Source organism: Typopeltis vanoorti, unplaced genomic scaffold, assembly GCF_054136105.1.
Source record: "Typopeltis vanoorti isolate ZY-2024b unplaced genomic scaffold, IOZ_Tvanoo_1.0 HiC_scaffold_74, whole genome shotgun sequence".
Classification (NCBI taxonomy): Eukaryota; Metazoa; Arthropoda; class Arachnida; order Uropygi; family Thelyphonidae; genus Typopeltis; species Typopeltis vanoorti.
In genome coordinates this window covers 81,039-98,994 of record NW_028328188.1, presented here as the reverse complement: position 1 = coordinate 98,994, position 17,956 = coordinate 81,039, and the positions used below count along the sequence as shown (strand labels likewise).

General features: G+C 34.8%; 1 long non-coding RNA gene across 5 annotated transcripts in view; it reads right to left on the bottom strand.

Moving 5' to 3' along the window:
- Positions 1 to 16,828, bottom strand: part of LOC150092090 (uncharacterized) — a 106,391-nt gene extending 89,563 nt beyond the window's left edge. For all 5 annotated transcript variants that reach the window (XR_016550620.1, XR_016550622.1, XR_016550623.1 and 2 more), the window contains exons 1-2: positions 16,672 to 16,828; positions 944 to 1,042 (exon numbers count right to left, since the gene is read on the bottom strand). This is a non-coding gene — a long non-coding RNA (uncharacterized LOC150092090). The remainder of the gene's footprint in view (positions 1 to 943; positions 1,043 to 16,671) is intronic.
- Positions 16,829 to 17,956: the final 1,128 nt, after the last annotated feature.

Below are 17,956 nucleotides of genomic sequence, written 5' to 3'. Positions count from 1 at the left end.
ACTATGACCAAATCCAAAATTCTTGAACCTCTTGTTCCCTCCATTTCATGTTGCCAAAGACATTTGTCCCTCAAGAATTCTAGATTTTCCATTCCCATATTACTACATGCTTTTCCTCTTCCCAATTTATACTGCTGTAGTTAAAATGCTCCATAATAATCACTCTTCTTGCACTTGTCAAGCTCAACTTCCTAATGATCTCCTGCTCCCTAACCTCTGTGCTCCTTGGCTTGAAGCAACACCCCACTAAATATCCTGTGTTTCCCACCTCTACCTCACACCATATGCTTTCAGAACCATTAATGTCACTGGCTTCCAAAGCCTCCACTTTTTGAAGACATGTCATCATGTATCATAAGCAGTACTCCACCACCTCGTTTTCCCTTCCTATCCTGCGAAAAAAGCAGTACTAAAAAGATGTTCACATGTTTAGGGTGGACCTCTCTTAAAATCCTTGATGTTGTTCAGAATCAGGCAATTAGGCTCATTGATGATCCCTCCCTTACAGATTTACTTCAGTCTCTAGCTCATAGATGCCATGTTTCAGCACTGTGTCTATTCTACAGTTACTTCCATGGTCATGCCTTCAGTAAATTGGCAAACTATCGTTCCTCCACCTTCTGTTACACCTCTTAATACAAAAGCAGCAGCTGCCCATCATAGCATTACAGTGCAACTGCAAACACACAAAATCTGCATCTCCTCTTTCTGAAGTTTTTTGAACATGAAGTTTGCGTTCAGTGGAGAAAAACTGGGAACTTTTGGATGGTAACTTAATCCATAGGAATTACAGCTTAAATATATGTAATTTAAAAATATTTAATTCTTAATAAAACATAAATAATATTCCAAAATATTTCAGAGCTCAATCCTAGTAAATTCTTGCATAATGCAGTAATAACCTGAAATGAATTAAAATAACCATAAAGTAAGAAACACGCACCTGCTTTGATAAGGGACCAAAACCACCCCTTGATTTCCAAAGTGACAAATAATCAGTGCAGTTGGTTGTGTATGGTGCTGGAAGGAGATTTTTTACTGTCTGAAAAAACAATACAAAACAAACACTCAATGCTAGTTAGCAAGTGTATATAAAAAGCAGGTTTCAGATATCAATAATAGATAATCAAAATATGAAGGATGGTATTTTTATTTTTTGAGACTTAATGATTCAAACAAACAGAAATGTTTATGATCATTTTCTGTATGTCAACTAGACATCCTTTTCTTATGCCTTGTAATGGCACAGTTGGCAGAATGGTTAGTGTATCTGTTCTCCAGACAACAGGCTGGGGTTTGGCTCCTACTATGGGCATGGTTGTTTGCTAAAGTCTACAGAGGGCATATGAATTTCATTTTATAATGCGAGACACCCCCTCCCACACACACACACACCTTCACTAACTTATTGGAGCCTTAAAAAAAGTTCCATGTTTGAATATTAGGATTTCTGTAATCTGGTTTCATGAAACCAGATTACAGAAATTTCACATGTGGTATTTCAAAACCATATATGATAACTAGATATTGATGATTGAAACACCCTGTACAACCAGTGGTGAGCTATAAGGGCTTGCATGGTGAGCTCTTTTTTAAATTTTCCTCAAATTTGCAAGTCCCTTGTTCTTCTTGTTTACTTTATTTTTTCAAAAAAACATAATTTTTTTAAATATATTAAGCAACAAACTCATATGATAACCTAACAAAAATTAGTCTATTTGGCAGTGTATAGATTATTTGGAATTATTGTTTCAACTCCCCTATAACGAACATGCCCAAGTTTGAAAATAAAATAAGCACATGCACTATCTTTACCCTTCCCCCTTCTGGTAACCAATCATATGGTAAAACCAGTAGCCAATCAAATGTTCGTAAAACTGTCATCAATGGGTTGTTCCACTGGACATTAATTCTGTGTTCATCAGTACACTGATGTATAACAATTGTTTGTGTTTAAAATTTAAAAATAATAATAAATTTAAAAACTGTATATTCAACAAATTTTAATTTTATAATTGTAAAAGCATTTTTACTTGTGAAACATGAAAAGGCAGTCAAATTTATTAAATTTTTTTGGGAAAGAAAAAATAATGAAAAGTGATTCTGCTGATTCTACTGCAGTTGAAAATGAAGTCGAAGATGAAGATAATACACACATTGATTCAATGAATGTGCAACAAGTTGGAGGAGAAAAAGAAAATCATTTACCTGATTACTTGGAATGAGAAGAAAGCATCATATTTCAAAATGCAGTATAAGTGCTTAGAAGTTAAAAATGGTAAATTAGGATGTTGTGTTTGCTCAAAATATAAAAGCTTAGGTGTTGAAGGAGAAAAAAGTCGTCACCTATCAAAGGAATGGGTGGAAATGAAAATAGAACTGAATGGAAACACTACATACACAAGAACGGCATCTTTGTATAAAAAGTTATCCAAACATAATAAATAATTTGCTCATAATAAAATCATAAAAATAAATGAAGAATGTAGCAAATCTATATTATCAAATTTAATTGACAATCTAAATGAAAAAGAAATTTTGATAACTTCAAAAATTTTAATTATGTTTATAGTTTGGTGAAGAGAAACCGACCAATGTCTGATTTACCAGATTTAATTGAGCTGCAAATTAAAAATGGTGTTGATCTAGGATTATCATTGCATTCTAGATTCTCAGGAATGAGAATACTTGAACATATTTCTAAACAAATAAAATTAGAAATATTTTCCAAAATAATAGAAAAAAAATTGCAAAATTTCTATAATAGCAGACGAATCGACAACCTTATCGAAAATAAGTATTTTAGTTATCCACATACAAGTTGAGCTCACTGAACCATGTATGATTTTTGTAGATCCTGTAGAAGTAGAAAATACCAAAATGAACTGTATAATGCTACTATAATTGCTACTTTAAATTCATATGGATTTTCTAATAACTATTTAAAAAATCATCTCACTGTTTTGTTCTGATAGAGCTAGTGTAATGTTAGGAAACAAATCAGGTGTTGCAATCAAACTTCTAAAAAAATTTCCCAACATTGTGATTTGGAATTGCATAGCTCATCGTTTAAAATTAGCATTAGACGATTCGATAAAAAACATTAAACAAATAAATCTTTTTGAAATATTTATAGATAAATTATATGCTTTTTATCATCAATCATGAAAAAAATCAATGAGAATTAAATACAATTGCAAAAGACCTTGGTATTGAAATTTTAAAGATCAGCTGTGTGTTTGAACCATGATGAGCAGCTTGCAGTTTCTCCAAATGACTGGAGAAATATGTGGAGATTACTCAGCTTTATGAAGCATTTTGCATCAAATGATAAATATAACGGCTTTTTAAATTGGCTTCTCAATTTGGAATTTTTAAAAGATATAGCATTAATGATTGATACCTTACAGGAATTACCATATTTGTCCAAAGCTCTACAAAGTCGCAAATATAAGTATTATAATAAAGGCTAACTCCTTAATCATGCAAACAATTAATGCAATTAATGATTTTAAAAATTCTGTAGGTTCTTATGAATCTAAAATTGAATCAAAAAATGTTAAAATCAAAAGAATTTGAAGGAATAGCAATTGAAAGCAAAATCAGATTTCACAGACTACTGCAAAAACCATTACTAAACCCTCTTATAATGTCCTTAAAGGATAGATTAATGCAGCAAAGTAATTTTAAACTTAAAAATGAAAATTATGAGGATTTGGAAAATGAAGAACTGAAAAACATTTTAAATGTATGCTATCCTGAAACATGGAAGAAGTTACGAGTCCATGGTTAGAAGGAGAAAAAAAGAATAAGGTCTTTAAATTTTATTTTGAAATTTGAAATTAAAATTAATGATTTTAGAGATTTAGTACAAATGGCTTTGACTGGAAAGTTACAAAATGAAATTTCCAGCACGGTGAAAAAAGCCAAAGTTATTATGGCAAGAATTGCAGTTAGCAGCACTGAAGCTGAACGAGCTTTTAGTGTGATGAATAATATTGTAATGACGAAGAGATCTTCTGTCACTATAAAACATATTTCGGATTTAATGAAATATGTGTAAATGGGAAACGCTTGAATGAATTTAATCCGAATCCCTATGTCAAATCTTTTCTAGAAAATCATCGCTCTGCTATAGATCCTCCAAAAGAACACAAGACATGAAGAAGGAAGAAAATAAGGTGTGGCAGCTGCAGTCATAAATATTTCCTTAAAGTAATTGTTTGTAAATGTTATCCTGTGAAGAAGTGAGTTTTTTCTGGGTAAATGTGCACCAGACGGAGAGTTTTTTTTTTTTTCATGTAAAATCGTCTCATCGTCTCAAAAATGATTTTATTAAATAAAATATTATAGTTACTGTTACTACCATTTTACAAATAATAAGTAAATAAGTTTATAAAAAAAATTTGTAATTTTTTTTATAAACAAAATAAATTTGTTTTAATTATAATTAACTGGCTAAACAATGCCCCTTGATTGGTACTGCTGATTATAACTTGAAGTATAAAAACAAAAGAGAAATATAACGTATTTCAATATTATTGTGTTTAGATAATATTTATTTAGTATTTATAGATTGTTTAGCCAGTTAATTATAATTAAAACAAATTTATTTTGTTTATAAAAAATGCAGACTGTTGCATATGTGATTATAAAATATTTTATTCTTATATTTTGACAGTTAAGACTAGTATGGTAAGGAAGGCTAAACTGGAATGTGAGAGGAGATTGGCCCTAAGATTCAAAGAAAATCCTAGGGAAATTTTTTGCCATGTGGCCAGAAGGAGGAGAAATGACTGTGGAAGAATGACATTGTGGGATAAAAATGGGAATAGGGTGACTGATCCAGAGGACATAGTACAATTGTTCAATTTACTCTTTACTGAAGTATTTCATCCTGGAGGAGTAAATTTTAATACTAGAGGGATAGTGCAAGTTTGAGGTTTAGAGGTGCAGGAGGAGAGTGTGTTCCAAATACTGAGTACTCTGGATGTCAGTAAAGCTGTGGGAGTGGATGGTATTTCAACATGAGTTTTGAGAGAATGTGCTAAAGAAATGACAACTCCTTTGACCTGGCTTTTCAATGAGTCTGGCTACAGGAAAGGTACCAGGGAATGGAAGGAAGGTATAAGATAGTGCCGTTGCATAAGGGCGGTAGTAAACTGGAAGTATCTAATTATAGGCCAATTTGTGCTGTGGCGATATCTCCATGCTTCTATGCTTGCTGCGCAAGCTCATTAATTGAGAAAGAATTAATATTTATTTGTTAATAAATGCATGAATTTAAAGCATTCCATTTAGGCTTTTATTTTTGTAGACAAACGATGTCTTAAGCTAGAGCGGCAATAATTGAGCTTTGCGTCATGTATTGAAGCTGATGCTTGCTCGTCTAGTCAAAGCTACCTTGGCTTGTTTGGTTGTAGGAGCTTCCAGGTTCTCGCAGCAGCACTATGATTTCATGCGTGTGCATAGCCATTTCCGCTCCCTTCACTTTGTCTTAAACACAGGCCATACGCAGTAAAAGTAGCTCTAGCCCGTGAGCTTCATTAAACCTTTACTAATGTGCATGTTGCTTGGGAAAATTAAGTTACAACCAACTTTTTATGATGATGTTATTGGGCAGTTCATAAAGAAGAACCGTAGGGTAGAATTTGTATTCAAGTAGCTAAATTGAAATAGATAGAATATCATTTGTAAAATAAATGTTGTATTTGTAAATTAAATGTACATAAATTTCTAAATATATAGTTTTAATAGTCAGTAATTTATTATTCCGCTAATCAAACTTCAATGACACCTCTCACCCCCTGAATGATAACGGCCTGGTTGGCTGAGTGGTTAGCGTATACGCTCTCCAGCCAAAAGGCTGCGGGTTCAAATCCCAGTGTAGGCATGGTTGTTTGTGATTCTGTTAAATTACTAGTGGTGGTAGTCGATGGTAGATGGCATTGGTGTTATATGATGAAGGTTGGTGGAGTAGTGAGACGAGGAGTTGTAGAGAAGATGCCCTCCCTCGATGAGTCTTTGGACTCCCTGGAGGTGTGATGTAGTAATAATGTAGTAATAACAAGAGCAAGCATGAATTTCAAGACCAGCATTCGTCCCTGAATTTGTGTGTCATCGATAATTGTTAAGATCTTGGAGAAATTAGTGTGGGACCGTATACAGCATTGGGCAGATGAGGGCAATGTTATCTGTGAGCACCAACATGGATTTGTTAAGGGGTGCTCTTGTTTAGTAATATGCTCGCTTTTATAATAAAGTTACAAGAGCAGTAGATGAGGGAAAAGCATATACTGCCATTTTCTTGGACTTAGCGAATGCATTTGACAGGGCACCACATGATAAACTGATATTTAATTTGCAGCACATGGTTTTGGACGTCAGGTTGGTTAACTGTATTCAGGATTAGCTGTCCAATAGGTATCACAGAGTTGTGTATGGTGGGACAGTTTCAAGGAGGCAGAGGGTTACAAGTGGGGTTCCACAGGGCTCAGTACTGGGACCTACATTGTTTAACCTTTATATCAATGACATTGTCAGTGGATTGCAGGGGGATATTCAGTTGTTTGCGGATGATGTGAAGCTGGGAAGGGTTATTAGTAATAGTGCAGATGTGGTAGTCAATCAAGAGGATTTGAATAAGCTAGACAGCTGGGAAGTGTCGGTTTAATACAGCAAAATGTAAAGTTTTGAGGCTTGGGACACATCGATGGGAATCTGCATACTCTATTGGAGGAGCTGTACTGAATGAAGCAGGGGAGATAAGAGATCTGTGGTTGATGATTGATAGAAACCTGAAATTCAGGGGACATATTGTAAAGGTTGTGAAGGTGACACAGAGGATTGCTGCAATAATGAGAAGGATGCTGACCTGCAGAGATAAAAGAGTTATCATTGCATTGTATAAGACTCTCATCAGACCACACTTAGACTATTGTTCTCAGATTTGGTCCCCAGGATTTGAAGGGGATAAATTAACTGTTGAAAGGGTACAAAGGTGGATAACAAAGATGGTTTCAGGACTGCAGAATGTTAGTTTCATCATATCCACACTTTTTCTACTATTAACTAACCACACACCCTCAATCTGTCTTCATAGGGAATATTCCACAGGCCACAAATCTCAAATCGTTTCCATCATATCCTCATACTCAAAAACCCTGGAGAGAAAACTTGAGCACAGTAATCCAGATATGGGTGTTCAAGGCTTTATAAAACAGAACAACAACTTCTTTATCTCTTCTTCCTAATGTGTTCTTCAATAGCCAAGTAATCTCATGGGCTACATTAACAACCTTAGCAACATGTCATCCAAACTTTAACTCTCTGTCTACCACTACATCCCTAAATCTCTAGTTTCATATATTTATTGGAGTACAGTGCCATTAATATGATATACGGCATGTAATCTACGAGGGTTGTTTGAAAAGTTTGGTAAAAAAATTAGTTACACATCTTTTTTTTTTGGAAAATATCACCTTTATTTCTCAACATAGTCTCCATCGAGATCTGTACATTTGGTCAAGCGAGTTTCCAAATCTTTCATCCTATCTAAAATGTAGGATTTTTCAAATTGTGCAAAATAGTTGTTCAAAGAAATATTTTTCCCACAGCCAAATTTTTACTTTTCGGAACAAGAAGGAGTCACATAGGGCCAAAATAAGTCTCATAGTGGTGTTAAGCTGAGCATCAACCTGATACACATGGGTGCTGTTCAGCTATACGGGCGAGCAATATTCAGCTGCAGAGTAAACGAGACCAAGAGCAGTGCACTGAAGCATTGTTGCTGAGGCATCCAAGTTGTTCCGCATAGTTTTTGCAATATATTGTTTCATGTTTTTAGCTTGGATGCAATGTTAATGAGTTTTAAAGATAGTTCTATCCAAAGTGACACAGATATTTCAGGAATTTGTTGTAGCTTAGCAATTTGTGGTTGAAGTAGACCATGTCTTTGTTAGCCTGGTTATTGTTCAAGTAGAAGAATGAAACCTCTGTTTTGCTAGGATTTGGGCGTAATCTCCATTTGCTGAAGTATTCATGTAGTTCTGCAAGGTCATTTGTTAGTGTATCTTCCATTGTAGTAAAATTGGTGTGTCTAGGCTAGAGCAATGTCATCAGCATAGCAAAATTTCTTGGATGCTGTATTAGGTAAATCTGTGATGTATAAGTAAAAAGGAGGGGAGCCAGAACTGACTCTTGTGGTAATCCATTATTTAGTGCTCTTTGTTTACTTTTCTTCTCGTCCATACATGCATGGAATAGGCAGGTGCTTAGCATGTTATCAATTAATATTGCTATTGTTCTGCATGGAGCAACTTGCAGATTGCACCATGCCTCCAGACTGTATCATAAGCTGCAGTGAGATCTATAAAAGCTACAGCTGTTTTTTTTTTCAGGCATTATTGGTAGCTCTATATGTGTGGTCAGTGACAGAATCTGATCACAGCAGCTTTGTTTATGTCTGAATCCAACCAGTTCCACTGGGACTTGTTCTATTATCTTAGGGGCAATTCTGTTCTGTTGATTATGAGTCTTTCTAGGAGCTTATAAATGGTGCTAAGCAGGGTGAACAGCCATTAATTTTATGGTTTGTTGTTGGTTTTTCCTGGTTTTAAGATGGGGATAATTTTTGTCTTCATAAACACTTCTGGAAGTCTGCTAGTCTGCAGGATGTCAGAAAAAAAAAGCCAACTACTGTCGAGCTTTTTGGACTCATTAACATTGTATCCAAGCTAAAAACATGAAACAATATATTGCAAAAACTATGCGGAACAATTTGGATGCCTCAGCAACAATGCTTCAGTGCACTGCTCTTTGTCTTGTTTACTCTGCAGCTGAATATTGCTCGCCCGTATAGCTGAACAGCACCCATGTGTATCCTGTCTTCAACAGGAAATCAAGGTGAATTCCATCGAAACCTGGAACCTCTCCTGGTTTCATATCCATTAGAGCAGTCTTAATTTCAAGAGTGAAAGGTCGTGAACATAAAAGGTCTGATAGTCTGTTATTTTCCAAATATGTAAGTTCTCTTTTTATTTGAAGAGTGTGTTCTTTGTCCTTGGCGGTATATCTTTATGTGTTGACAATATGTGATGTATATTTGTTAGGAGAAATAGCTGATTGTTTGTGGACAGTCAGAGAGCCAATGCCTAGTTTTCTTAGAAGGCCCCATGCTATTCTTCTAGAGTGCCGAAAATCGAGTCTTTCTACTGCCTCAGTCCATTTCTTCTGTTGATTGGTGTCAAGGCTGTGAATGAGTTCATCTGCAATGTCAGGTTCGCCACACTCTAGATATTCTTGGTACAGGTTAGTACTGTCATTGTCCCATACATGGATATACCCTTTCTGAAAGCCTCTTGGTATGGTCTTCTTGCCTACAGCTAAAACAGCTCCCACAAATCTCTTGTAATTATTGCATGGATCCAACAGGCATATTTGTCAAGAGAGGCAGCAAATGTATCCCAGTCAGCTTTCTGAAAGTTCTAGCAGGTACACTGAATGGATCTGACAAGGAGTACCTGCAGACCTACCTCTAATATAATTGGTCTATGATGGCTTCGTGGAATATTGGAGAGAACTCTTCTCAATATAGGTAACAGCCGTCCATTGTTGTCTTGAGTGATGAAGCAGCGGGTGGGTTGTACTTCCTGTTCCAAGCTGCCCTGAAGGAAGATCTATCTTTTGCATCGGAAATTAGGTGCATGTTGTGAATTTCTGCCCATTCAGTCAAAGTCGCTCCACATTCATTGTTCAAAGCATATTTCCATAGTGTGTGGTAGTATACTGGATGTAATGTTAACAGATGCTATGTTATTATAGTCTAGTTTATCTTTGTTTTTAGCGAGGTCTTGTAGAGAATTTTGTTGATAATATTTTGGCTGTAGTCAATTTTTATGAAAGTATACACTGTCTTGTAATACACTGTATACAAGACAGTGTTCCAAATCAATATTCACTTATGAATCTGAGAGCTCAGTTAGAAATAAAACACTTGATCAAAGACTAGAGACCACAGATATGAGAGTCCTGAGAAAGAATAGAAGCACGAGCAGATAGCATCAGTGGCAATACCGTATTAAAAACAAGGATATTAGGAAAAACATTGCTAGCTCCCAGGAATGTGTTAGCAGAGCTAATCTAAGGTGGTATGGTCATTTAAACAGAATGGGAAAGGAAAGATTAGAAAAACTAGTGTTCTCTGCTATGCTGGTAGAAAAAAGACCGAGAGGAAGAAAAAGATATAGGTGGATTGATACAGTAAATAGTGCCTTAGAAGATAGAGATATGACATCTGATAATGTTGGAGTTTTGACAGGTAACAGATTGATTTGGAGGAAATTATAGATAGGAAGTTAATAATGATGTAATTTTTTTAAATGTAGTACTATCGTATCCTGTACACCCTTTGAGGGTGCTTAACAGGAATTTGATGATATAATTTCTTGGCATCCTTAATTTATAGTATATCCAAGTGAAAAAATTTTCAACATCTATCTATAATCTAGAGTATTTTAGTAATAAGTTGTGATACCTTCTGACTATTGTTATAGGGAAATATCACTTCTACATTGTAAAACACACTCCTAGAACTGGCTCCCACTGATGAAACCTCAATGAATGTCAAAACTGGTCTTAGCATATTTCATGCAAACTTTGTTTCTTACACTTGGATAAAGGATTAAACCAAGAATGTAATTTTTTTGGCATCTTTAATTTATTGCATAACAGAGTTAAATGTGGTATTCTCCCAAATGCTTTCAAAAATCATACCTTTCTCCAACTCAGCTGTTACTGTATTATAAAAAGTTAGCACTTAGTTTGTTACTAAGGCATGATGAATCCTTCACATATTCATGTTGACCCTCATGTGTTATCTCATTTTAATTATTATTGTTATTTTTTAGGCCTCCATGGAGTCAAAGGACTCATTGCAGGAGGTCATTCGTAGTAAACTCAAGTCTGTCATGAATCATTGTGGGAGGTCTTTCCTAGGAAACAAAGTCAATCATACCACTCCTTAAACTTATTGACCGTTCTCGCTCTCACCACTCCATCAGGCAATGCATTCCATGGTTCACCCACTCTCCATGCAAAGAAACCACTCCTCACTCTCTTGCTCACAGTTTCATTTCGTAACTTCCATGGATGGCCTCTTGTCATCACTACTTCTCGCTGTTCAGCCAAGCAAAAAAACTCCTCAGTGTCAACTCTGTAACCACCTCTCAACATTTTAAAAGTCTCAATTATATAATCTCTCCTCCTTCTATCCACCAAACTCTGCAGTCCATATTTCCTCTGCCAATCCTCATAACTAACATTGTACAGTCCTGAAGCTGTCTTTGTTAATTGCCTTTGCACCCTTTCCATAGTTAATTTGTCGACTTCAAATCCTGAGAACAAAATCTGAGAACAATAGTCTAAGTGTGGTCTGATCAGGGTCTTTCACAATGGAGGTGAGCGTCCTTCTCATTATTGCAGAAATCCTCTGTGTTACCTTCACCACCTTTGCAATAAGTCTCCCGAATTTCAGGTTTCTATCAACCATCAACCCCAGATCTCGTCTCCCCTAATTCCTCCAGCATAGCTCATCCAATACAGTACACAGTGTCCCAAACCTCCAGACCTTACATTTTGCTGCATTAAACCGACACCCCATTCCTTTGCCCACCTGTCTAGCTTATTCAAATCCTCTTGCAGGACTTCCACATATACACTATTACCCTTCCCAGCTTCACATCATCCGCAAACAACTGAATATCACCCTGCAATCCACTGGCAATGTCATTGATATAAAGGTTAAACAATATAGGTCGTAGTACTGAGCCCTGTGGGACCCCACTTGTAACCATCTGCATCCTTAAAACTGTCCCACCATACACAAATCTTGATACCTATCGGACAGCTAATCTTAATACAGTTGACCAACCTGACGTCCAAAACCATGTGCTGCAAATTAAATATCAGTTTATCATGTGGCACCCTGTCAAATGCATTCCTAAGTCAAAGAAAATGGCAGTATATGCTTTTTCCTCATCTACTACTCTTGTAACTTTATTATAAAAGCAAGCTTATTACTAAAACAAGAGTGCCCCTTCACAAATCCATGTTGACTCTCACAGATAACATTACCCTCATCTGCCCAAAACAATTTTTTAGTACTTTTACCATCATGCCTGAGATACTGATTAGTCTATAATTTACTACTGGAGTCTAAGAACCTTCCTATGGAAGGGAATTAGACTCCAGTAGTAAATTATAGACTAATCAGTATCTCAGGCATGACTAGGTCCTTTAATTTAAGTCTCATAGAGCTGAGACTTAAATTAAAGGACCTAGTCAAAGGCATTGCCAATTCCCTTGTATATTCTTGCAAAGCCCTTGAACATATCCCATTTAATCCCACAGCTGTATTTACATTGAGATTCTGCAATATCCTAAGTACCTCCAATTCATCCACCTCTGTTCCAATCTCATTAGGATGATATAACCTTGCAAAGTGGTCACTCAATAACTGAACTTCATGTTGGAGGTTTAATTGAATATTTTCAGCACTGGGAAAGGATTTAAAACTAATTTTAATGCTTCCAATATTTTGTCTAAATCACTGATACATCTTCAGGGATAACAAATAACCAAAATAAAGAGCCAAAATGCTTCACTTCGGCAATACAAAATTATATAAATTAAGTGGATATTAAATCCAACATCATTTCAAAACTGAATACAGAAACTATAAAAGTTTCGTGCAAAAATTCACCAAAAAAGCTTGATGGAATACATTGGCCTCCATACTATGATTTGCCCTAGCCGAACCTCATAGGAGCCACAAATGCTCAAAGCACCAGTATACTCGCCTCCTATTGGTTCATTTTGATAAGGTTTCACTGGTCTGACAACTGTTTCAAACTCATTGGTTTTCGTCAGAGACACTGTATAAGTAAATGCTTCTCTAAAAATTGGGTGATCTCTCATCAGATCAGTCTCTACGAGTGACCAAAAGATCGTCCAACTCAGCCTTGGTTCCACTCAGTGACAGGCTCACCCTATCATTGAACAGAACCGCTCATATTCCAGGGAAAAGCATCCACTGACAAGACACCACACAAGCCATGCGGGAAAACTATTTCCCCGAAGACTCACTTGCTATCTCAAGGCAAACCCCCGAAATCCAACCCCCCCCCAACCTCAGCAGGAGCGAAATTCCAGAGGAAACCTTAAGAGAGCAAAAACTCTCAATATTATGGAGCATCTGAGAGGTGTATCGCCGAAGGGAAGCCTTTTGGCTCTTTATTTTGGTAAATACTTTATGCACTGACCTAGCATTCCCTTACGGAAAATACACCTCTCCGACACTTCGAATTCCAAAGTTTTTGCTCTTTTAGTTTTCTGCATGGTCTCTGACGAAAACCAATAAATTTGAAATAAAGTGGGCAGCAGCGCTATTTGTATTAACATGTATTGTAGCATACATGTTACAATACTGCGATGTGGAAGGCAAGGGGAAACCACCACATTACATTCCCAAGTAAAAGCAGCAATGGAAATTAAAAATGAAATCAAGATTGGTGATGGAGCCTTCACTGAAGAAGTCATGCCCGGCAGGAGAAGTAACCGGGCTTCTCAGGTCAACAGCCAACGAAATCCTGGTACTTATTCAAAAATGAAGAAAAGAAATAAGCTGAATATTGGAACATGGAATACAAGAACACTGCTAGAACCAGGTAAAATAGAAAATGTGAAAAAAGAAATGGAAAGACTTGAAATAGACATTCTGGGCATTAGTAAGACAAAATGGGAGGGACAGGGTGATTTCTGGAGTGGAGAATTTCGGATAATATATTCAGGACAAAAGAAGGGCTAGTCAGGTGTTGCAATAATGCTTCATAAAAAAGTTTGAAAGTTAATCACTACAATAATTAACTACAGTGACAGAATCATGGCGATAAGCATTCAAAATGAACCAGTAAACCTCAATATTATAATGGTCTACATGCCAACATAGCGATGAAGAAATAGAAGAAATTTATGAACAAATAGAAGAAATCTGGAGCAGCTTTAAAGACAGAGATAATACAATAATAATAATGGGAGATTGGAATGCTATAGTGGGAGAAGAGAACAATGATAACGTTTCAGGAAGATTTGGCCTTGGACGTAGGAATGAAAGAGAAAAGCAATTAATAGAATTTTGTACACAAAAACAGTTAGTTATAGCAAATACACTATTTCAAGTTCCAAAAAAAAGAAGATACACCTGGAAAGCACCTGGGGATTCAAATAGATATCAAATAGATTATATATTAATCAAGAAAAGATACAGAAACCAAATAAAAAATTGCAACAGGTATCCAGGTGTCAACATTAGTAGTGACCATAACCTTGTCTTAATGAAAACAGAACTGAAACAGGAAACAAATCCAAAGATACAAACCAATAAGATGGAACCTTGAAAAATTAAAGGGTAAAGAAATAAAGAGAGGATACCAAGAGGCAACTGATCATAACATTCCAGAAAACATAAATAGTCAGAATAATACTGAAAACCAATGGAATATGATTGAAGAGTTAATTATAAATTCATCAAATCGATTATTGAAAAATGCAGAAAAAGAAAAAAGAAAACATTGGATAACAGATGAAATACTTGGCCTTATGGATGAAAGAAGAAAATATAAAAATGCTGTTAAAGAAGAAGATGTGGCCAAATACAAATATCTTAAAAATCAAATTACAAGAAAATGTAGACAAGCCAAAAAAGAATACCTGGAAGAATAGTGTAATAACATAGATGAATTATTTAAAAAAGAAATCCTAGAGAAAACCTATAAAGAATTTAACAAACTGACTTTCAAATTTAATAAGAACAGCAAAAACAATGCCATCAAAGATGAAAATGGAAAATTACTAATAGAATCTGAGGATATATTAATGGAATGGAAGAATTATCTTGAAAATCTCTATAATGGCAACGAACTTGATGCTGATATCAGCATAGAAAATCAAATTGAAGATAATCTAGGACCCCAAATAATGCAAGAAGAATTTGATAAAGCACTGTCCAAAATGAGTAAGGGAAAAAGTCCAGGTGTAGACAATATTCCTATAGAACTGATACAAAATCTAGGTGATGAGAGAAAAACCTTACTCTATCCATTAATAGTCCAAATCTATGATAGAGGAGAAATACCAAAGGAGTTTATGAAATCAACCATAATACCAATACCAAAAATAATTTATCACATTACAAATATCAAAATGGACGGATTAAAATCAATGATAAGGAGAAAATAATAAATATAAGGAGTGGAGTAAGCCAAGGTTGTAGACTTTCACCAGTTTTATTTAATTTATATATTGAAAAGGCCATTCAGGAAACTAAAGATAAAATAAATAGTGGCATAAAGATAAATGGTGAGCAAGTCATGTGTATAAGATTTGCTGATGACATAGCCCTTGTAGCAGAAAACAGAAGAACATTAAAAACAATGCTAGAATTACTAAATAATAACCTTGAAAAATATAAAATGAAAATCAACACAGATAAGACTAAAATAATTGTTACAGGCAAAATCCCTATCAATACAGAGCATATAGACATCAGTGGGGAACAAATAAAACAAGTGAAAGCTTTAAATATTTAGGTAGCCTAATAACAGAAGATGGCAGAACAAGAGAAGACATAATATCAAGAATAAACAACGCAAAAGCCCAATTCTCTAAGATGAAAAGCATTTTAACAGGAAACCTCAACATACAATTGAAAAAAAAAATTAGTAAAGACATTGATATGGAGCATTGATGAAAAGCATTTTAACAGGAAACCTCAACATACAATTGAAAAAAAAAATTAGTAAAGACATTGATATGGAGCATTGATGAAAAGCATTTTAACAGGAAACCTCAACATACAATTGAAAAAAAAAATTAGTAAAGACATTGATATGGAGCATTGATGAAAAGCATTTTAACAGGAAACCTCAACATACAATTGAAAAAAAAAATTAGTAAAGACATTGATATGGAGCATTGCACTGTATGGATGTGAAACCCGGATTCTAGGCAGAGAAGATGTAAGAAGATTGGAGGATTTTGAAATGTGGTGCTGGCGTCGCATGAACAAAATAAAATGGACAGAAAAAAAATCAAACCAACAAGTCCTGAGAGAGATAAACGAAACAAGAACTCTAATAAAATCAATCAAAATTAGAAGGAATAGGTGGTTTGGACATATACTTCGACATGATGGACTTGTGAAAAGAATAACTGAAGGCAAAATAGAGGGGGAAAGAAGAAGAGGTAGACCAAGGAAAAGCTTTCTTGACCAAGTCAAAGACACCATGGGTTTGAGGAGTTACCAGGAGGTTAAGAAGAAAGCCAACGACAGAGCAGAATGGAGGAAATTGCTGCTGAGCTACCAGTCCCAAGACTGATGCAACTGATGATGATGATGATGTGAGGTCAGTAGCTCTATATACACATAGCCCAGTCAGGAAGTTACTTCACATGCAAACTTTGTTTGCTTACACTTGAATAAAGGATGAAACCAAGAATATAATTTCTTAGTATATTTAATGTATGATGCTGAAATTCAATAAATGTAAAGTGTAAACAACCTGTCTACCCCACAGTGATAAACTTAAAAAATAATAATAATAATATAAAACTCACCTTTGTAAGACGAATCTTATGAATATATCGTGGTGGCAGAGTAAATCCATTCAAGAATGGATTTAGTATCTCCTTTTGAGAGTGAACAGTAACATAATGGAATGGATACATATACTGTGTCAGATAATTCCATGGATCCAAATTTAGCACTATCACTACTGCTAAAATATAAATAATATAATTTGCATCAAACATACAGGTTATTAAAAATGTCATCTTATGTCTGTATTGCAGATTTAAAATGTTTCAAACTATTAAATGAAAGAGTTTATATAAAAATGTAACATTTGAAAAAGCATTTATGAATGAATAAGAGTTATTTTTATTATCATTATTATCCCAAGATTCCATGGAGTCAAAGACTCATCTAGGAGGTCCTTTCGTCATACACACAGCTTATCATACAGTGCCTTAAACACACTCAAATTCTCTGCAGACACCACACTCTCAGGCAAGGCATTCAAGTCATTCACAACAATCCAATTCACATATTATTTTCTAGTTTACAAATATCCATACCATTAGCGAAGGATGTATAACAATCTTAGTTTCAGTAGGTCTTGTTATAACCAAATTGTTTTCATTGTTAAGCAGTTTTCTTTCTTTTTTTTTTTTTTTTTACATAGCAGTTATACTGTTTATAAAAGTCTTGCTTATAAGACTTATAAGCAAGACTTTATGTTTCATTCCCTAAGAGCAAATTTATTTTGAAGGTTTTTTTTCTTGGCAAACTTTTGAAAACTACAACTGTTAAAGTGTATTTGCCAATTCCCAAAACCTAGTTGGCACTTAATATGACAAATACTGATAATATTAAGAATAAAACATGTATCATGAAGACAGGCCATTATTAATTTTCCAATTACAGTTACAGTACATAGTTGATAAACAATTAATTATTAATGAATATGAATATATGATGAAGTTACAAGGTTGTTTCTAGAAATATATTGAATGGCTAGCAAAGTTAAGGTGCCCTCATATACAAAATGATGAAATGCATGAGCCATCACTAACTTAATGAATAAGTTATTCCATTTCATATTCTTGATTCAATATTTATGCAGGGCCTTAACTAGTTTTTCATGGGCCGTGTGCAAGATTTTATTATTGGACCCTCTTTTATTGCAAAAATAATAATAATAATGGAAAAAATAAAACGAAAGAAATAGATCAGTTAAACTTTTTTACTTTAAACTTTTTAACTTCAAATGCAGGAACAAGGTTCAAAGAAAGACTCCTATTATTTTTAAATAAAATCTATTCAAATAGTAATCCTCTGATA